Raw genomic sequence first — 7,102 nt, forward strand, 5'->3', positions numbered from 1 at the left:
CCATCGCCAAGAGCGCAGGATAATATACAACCTAGGGCTAGCAGATGCACATGTTAAATTGGCTTAATCCTGAAAAACATTTTAATAGATGAGTACCACATGCACACAAGGAAGATATATGAGCTATGTTTTGTGGAGACAAGAGAAAGCAAGTAGAATCTATTGTGATAACAGATGGAGGGTGCACAGGACAGAAAATCTGAATCAGTAAAGACCCCAAAAGGATAGCATGATTGCTGTCTGAAGCACATTAAATGAACTTTGGGAGGAAGGGCAAGATATAAATTTAATGGTTATTATAATTATATTGCTCTGCCTCCATAGTCGGAGCCAGTATATTCCTGAATACCAGTTGCTGGAAACTGCAGGAGAGGAGAGTGCTCTTGCACTCAGCTGCTCTTTGCAGGCTTACTTTGGGCATCTCGTTGGCCTCTGTGTGAACAGGATGATGGACTAGATGGGCCACTGGACTGATCCAACTGGCTCTTTTTATGATCTTACGAGTTCATCAGAGGTGCCATTCAGCTTTGTTAATATACTTATAGATTTGTTAATTACCATGACCACCCTGCCTGCTTGCCTATAAAAGGAAAAAGAGGAGGGAAATGTCAAGAAGGAAAAGAGGAGGTCACCTTCACACATCTGGCTCCTTCCTGAACACTGTAGAAAAGGAACCTGGATAGCTTGGATAACTTGAAAACAGAACTAGACAAATTCATGGAGTGTAAGTCAGTGGCTACTAGCTACGATGGCTAGGTTCTACCTGCCTCTGAATACCATTTGCTGGGAATTGGGGGTGGGGGGAATTGTTGCAGTGCTCAGGTCCTGTTTGCGGGCTCCTCTTTGGGGCATCTGGTAGGCTACTGTAAGAAACAGGAAAAATGGAAATGGACTGCCTTCAAGTCAATTCCGACTTATAGCGACCCTACGAATAGGGAAGCTGGACTAAATGTGCCTTTAGCGTTATCCAGCAGGGCTCTTCTTATGTACCTTATGTTGTTGATGAGGATGATAATGACAAAGTAGCCTGAACTGGGAGTGAGAATTTCGGACGGAGGGAAATTTAAGATGAAGGAAATGGCATAGTACTGATTTGGGACAGGAGTGAATAGGAATTCCTTGACTGACTTTCCTGGACACTGATATGCTCTAATGTATCCCTACCCTTAAGGCTTATCTGCCCAGCTTTGAAGGGCAGAACCCTCAGGGTGAGAGCCAGAGGCACAACATTAGCTTTGAAGCACCACCTCATCTGCTCATGGATATTGGTCCAGTTTACAGTTCTGCAGTGATGGTGAGAAGCCAGGATTCTAGATACTGACCTTGGTTACACCTCAAGCAGTACTGGGGTCAATCATTTTTCTGGGTTTAAAGAAGAAAAGCTGGATTATAGGATAATGACCAAAAATATCCTCAACTATTTCCAGATCACCCTTACCAGTGACTAGGGTAAGGATTTGGTATGGAAAGTGACTTTAGATAGAAATCATGGTATTAGACATGCCGTCTGCATAGAGTTGTCCCTGGGTGGATCTCAAGAGGAATTCAGACTTCTGGGTGCTTTTCACATATGAAGAAATCACTGGTCTTAAGTTTAGAGGATGAGGGAGCAGCAGGGCAAGAGGGAGTAGGGAGAAATTGTGGGAACTACAGGTATTTCTGAAGGACCTTGGGGTCAATTCACCAAACCAACCAAAATAGTAGAAGATAAAGGGACAATGCATGGATAGTTCCAGTGGATCAAACCTGGCCACAGGGATAGTGAGGAGATATGTGATGAAACACCAACAAACACTTAAAAAATAATAATTCAGGCACACATATCAATTCAATGTCTGCCTATATGCTTGATAACACACTCAGATAATGTTGATAAATGGTTAAGGCATAACCTCCCTCTACAGAAGCTACATTTATTCTTCTCCAACATCACATGTTCATCTGCACATTTATCACAATTCTATTCTTCATAGTTTATTTTACCACAGACAGAAGACAAGGTGATAGATGATAGGTCAATAGGATCCTGGACACCCTCTCTTTCAGGATCCCTATTTGACAATCAATGTTACATTGGCCACCTTCCAGCCATCTGGTATTAATAATAATTTTAATAAGTTACTCAATTTTGTGTATTAGTACTGAAATTTCCCATTTGAGTGCCTTAAGGAATGCCATTTTTCTGATTTACTTTGATCGAGAAATACATGGATTGCACCAACTATCAGATGTTGGGGAGCTAATAGAAGGGGATGGAGATTGCCATCATTCTTTGCTTGTGAACTGACCTGTGGCATTTGACTGGCCATTGATGGGAGACTGAATGCTCAGCTAGGATAACTATTGGTCAGAGTCAGCATAGTGATCCTACTTTCCTTGCTTCCATGCCAGCAAAAAGACCTTTAGATTTGAGAGAACTTCCTTACTTTTACTTATGGAAAAAGCCATATTTTTTCCTTCAGCTAACTTATTCTAGCCAAGCAGCTGTGCAGCAGTTAGCACTGTCTCCTTAAAATATCAAGAGAAACCTTCATATGGCCCAAGCATTATAAAAAGAAAAGGTACTTAAGAAAATATAGCAGTTTTCACCCTGACACTTTTGTTGCTGGTATAAAAATATGCTATTAGCATCTTTTACAACGATGTCCCATACTTCTGTGAATTTGTGTCCACCTAAACTAAGTCAGTGTGGGTGGGGAAAGTGGTGTTGCTGGAAAGCTAATGGGGACTAGAACCTGCAACCTTCACTCTCACCTCCACAAATGCCTCTTCCTCTTAGGAACCGCATTGGGGTCAAACACCACTTTCTCCTGATTTAGGAAGGTACCAGGATTTTTGACGCCAGCAGCCATTGTACCAATTTGTCCTCATCCCAGACCTATTTGCACACCTAAAAAAGTAAAGGTGTCCCCGCACTTATAGTGCGAGTCATTTCCGACTCTTAGGGTGACGTCTTGTGACGTTTACTAGGCAGACTGTATATATGGTGTGGGATTGCCAGTTCCTTCCCCGGCCTTTCTTTACCCCCCAGCATATGCCGGGTACTCATTTTACCGACCACGGATGGATGGAAGGCTGAGTGGACCTCGACCCCTTTTACCGGAGATTCGACTTCCTCCTTCCGTTGGAATCGAACTCCGGCCGTGAGCAGAGCTTCAGCTGCGTTACCGCCGCTTACCACTCTGCACCACGGAGGGTCATATTTGCACACCTACCAATCGAATATTGACATGCCTAGTGTTATTTTACACTAAGGAAAGGGGAACAGACTTCCAAAGACAGGCCTGGAAGCAAAGAGTAAAGAATACAAACTGGCAGCTGAGGAATAACTAGCACAACTATTCCATACATATTCTGTCAGTTTTGAAGGCTTTTTGCTAGTTACATAAAGACTGTCTGTTAGCACACAAATGCTTGGGCACTGGTTTACGAGTAGCTCTGTCATTTCTGCTCTTGTAGAAAGGGTGGTGGCTAGGACTTCCTTTGGGCAGCCTCAGGATGGAACTATACATTCCTTGCCTTACTTAGTGAAGATTTAGAAACATCCATCACTCTCTTGTGATATCCAGTAGCCCAAGTGGGTCATTTTAGTAGTAGCCATTTCAGGATACACAGGCTACAAACAAGCAGTCTTCTAGATGCCCAAGGACTAAAGGTGGGGAGTTTCTCATTCTACCTTAGAACAGTGCTTACTTTACACAAGAGAGGTACAGGACCTAAAACCTACTTTCAACACCTGCCTCCTAATCCCAGCAAGAAAATTAAAGGTATTCAGCAGGGGAGTATATGTTCAGCCAGCCCATGCACATTCCAGAAATTATACTCTATTGCTATGCAGTTCATAATATGGGAGCCTGGAGTGGTAGAGCCCAGCATCATTTTTGAAGCAAATTTTCAGAGAAAGGGCAGCTGACTTAAAAGGTGTTATCAGAAGGTGGGAGACAACTTCATGCAATTGCATCAACACCCTGTCGTGCATGTTCTGAATGAATTCAGGCAGCAAGGGTAGGTGAAACTCTAGAACTTAGTTCTGGCGAGTCAGATCCAACTCTGTCCTAGAATGAGGTGTTTCAATCTTGGCTTTACTACATCCCCCACAATGTCTTTGGATAAGCCTATTTCTATCACTATTTGTTTCTGAATTGTGATTCAGAGTGAAATCACCATTAGTTAGAGTAGCGAGGGCCTTTTCCTTAATGCAGTGCAAATATGCCATTCCATCTCAGCTCTGATGGAACTGGTAGGAACACTAGTCTTTCTTTTGCCAGTTTAAAAGGCTTGTGTTTTCTGCATCACTGCTCTTCAACCTTGGGTGCCCAGATATTGTTTATTTATTATTTGATTTATATCTCGCCCTTCCTCCCAGCAGGAGCCCAGGGCGGCAACTCAACTCCCATCCTCTCAGCCAATTATCAGGTATGATGGAAGTTGTAGTCAAACATCTGGGGATCCAAGGATTTAAGAATACTGTTCTATATGCTGCATACGCACTGGCTTTGCCAGAGTGTGTATTTTCACCTAATCCAATTTCTTCTCCGCACTTAGAGCTCAGCTGAATTTATTAAAAGAAAACCTAACAAAATGTTCAAGGCTTTAGGCCAGGGATACAGAGCCTGGTGTCCTTCAGATGTTTTGAACAGAGCTTGGAAAGTTACTTTTTTGAACTACAACTCCCATCAGCCCAATCCAGTGGCCATGCTGGCTGGGGCTGATGGGAGTTGTAGTTCAAAAAAGTAACTTTTCCAAGCTCTGGTTTTGAACTACAGTTCCAATCAGCTCCAGTTAACATGGCCAGTGGTCAAGGATGATGGACAGTGTAGTCCATCCAGCAACATCTAGAGAGCCATGGATTCCCCATCCCTGCTTCAGGCACTATCTGAAAATAACAAATCAAAACTATCTGTTTGCATGCATGTGTGATTAATACATTGATTGCCACTTATTGGGCCTAAGGCACAGAAAGCCTTACTCGCTCAATTTACACTTTTAGATATTGGCCACTTCCAAACAACAATCCTAAAGGAGTATTTCTTGTTCTTTCTTTCACCACCCTACCAAGACTATGGAATCTTTGCACATTCCTTTTTTTTAAAGGGACGGTCAGGTCCTGTTCCAAGTCAATCTCACCAATGAAAATATCTTGCTGGAATTCTCAACATAGGTAACTGGCTCTTGGTTGTTGCCATCACACATGATGGCATACCCTACTTGCAATTAAGTAGTTCCACATACTCTGTGCATTTCAGAATGCTTCTGAAGTCTAACAATACATGCACTTGCCACAGAGCCTGTTGAGTGTGTTACACATTCTGACAAGGTACTTTTGAATGCAGGAATTTCTCCTGTGGTGCTGACATTTTGATGCCATTGGCTTGTTGCTATTTTGATTAGTTTTTATTTCTTACTGAGATGTGTGTCTTGGTAATCTTTGTTGGGGGCTTCTCAAAAGGGGTCCACTATGTGGGAGGATATTCACTAAGACATTTATACAAATAAAGGAGCTTCTTGCGGGACATAACATTTGATATAGGGAAACAGTTTTGAGATATCCGACTGTATCCTTTTATTTTCCTAGAATAGGTTTTAGAGCACCACCTTCTGGAGAATGTCAGTGATGCACAGTGCAGCCACCTGCTTATAGAACAACAAACTCTAAAAGATAAATAGTACTAAACTGCAGAATTTCAGTTCAGTTTTCTCTTTTATAAATCTAAAACAGACTGGACTCAACAGAGAAAGCAGCATTAGAAGCCAGTCACTAAGCAGGTGCAATCATGACCCAGAAACCGCCTTTTAACAGGCTTATAGTGTAATCCCATGCATCTCTACTTAGGAGTTAAATCCCACTGAGTCCAATGAGACTTACTTTCAGGTAAGTATATATGGAATTTCAGCCTTAGTGAGCCCTTGCTCACTGTTAACTATTGGGTTGCTTCTAGTTTAAGATAATTTATAGCTTGTACAAAGAAAAAGAAAGCCAAGAATATGAAAGTGTCCAAAGGGAAAATGGATCAGTCAGAGAAATGCTAGCTAAGCAGATGAGTGAGGAGGCCCTGACAAACTCTCAGAATAGCAATTGAGCCCCTTTTGACCAAGGAAAGGAATAGCACTTGGACAAAAGGCAGAGCTGCTGGATTGCCCCTGACCCTAAGCCAGAGAAGGTCATGGGGAAAGCCTTCTCCAAGAATTTACAGAATGAGACCTGGGACTTTGGTATGAACAAACAGCTTGCATAAGGGACCACAACGTTTTTCCTTCTCCCTTGAACCCTGCAACAAGTCCCTCCATGAATCCAAAATAGCAAGAGCAGTCAAACAAATCAGGATGAGAAATGGAGGGCTGTGGGTCAGATGGCAGAGCTGCATAGACAGAGTTGTGGAGTAGTGACAGAAGTAGTGAGATACGGCAACAGCAGGGCGTGCTACAGCTCTGAAGGTCAAATTGGTAAAGACACCTGCTGCAACATTAAAACACACACTAGCCCTACCCTTTCTCTTTTTTATTGGTATACCAACAGGCTGCTATTCTACGAAGAACTCTGCTGCAGAGAGAAAAATCAGCTACACTTTCCATCAGCTTGTTGCAGTGATTCAGGCACTTATTTACTTGATCTCTGTCCCAAAGTGCTTAGAGTCCAAGCCCAATGGGCAGGGGAGAATGATGGGATAATTGAACCTCTATAATACCCTTATGAAAGAAGTAGATTTGTTGTAGTCCTCCCTTCCACAGAAGAGCAAAAGGTAGCAAAACACCACCACTTCAATTATTTAACAGTTTAATATTTACACCCCACTTTTCTAACACATGTTGCTCTCACGGTTTGCTCTTTTCAGACTTCTTAACTCTGAATACTGCTTACCATGAAAACCCTATTCATAGGGTCACCATAAGTCAGAATCTACTTGAAGGCAGTACATTTACATTTAACTAGGCCCACAAAAATGTATGTCACAATCCTAACAATTTCAGAACTTCCACATAAATTCTTAAGACACATGGACTGACTGCAGTCGTTGGGTAAAAGTCTCCTAAATGTTAATGAACTGAATCTAGAACTTATAAGTACAGCGATATGAACAGCCTCTCCTGTCAGCTAATGCCC

Source organism: Rhineura floridana, chromosome 3, assembly GCF_030035675.1.
Source record: "Rhineura floridana isolate rRhiFlo1 chromosome 3, rRhiFlo1.hap2, whole genome shotgun sequence".
Taxonomy (NCBI): domain Eukaryota; kingdom Metazoa; phylum Chordata; class Lepidosauria; order Squamata; family Rhineuridae; genus Rhineura; species Rhineura floridana.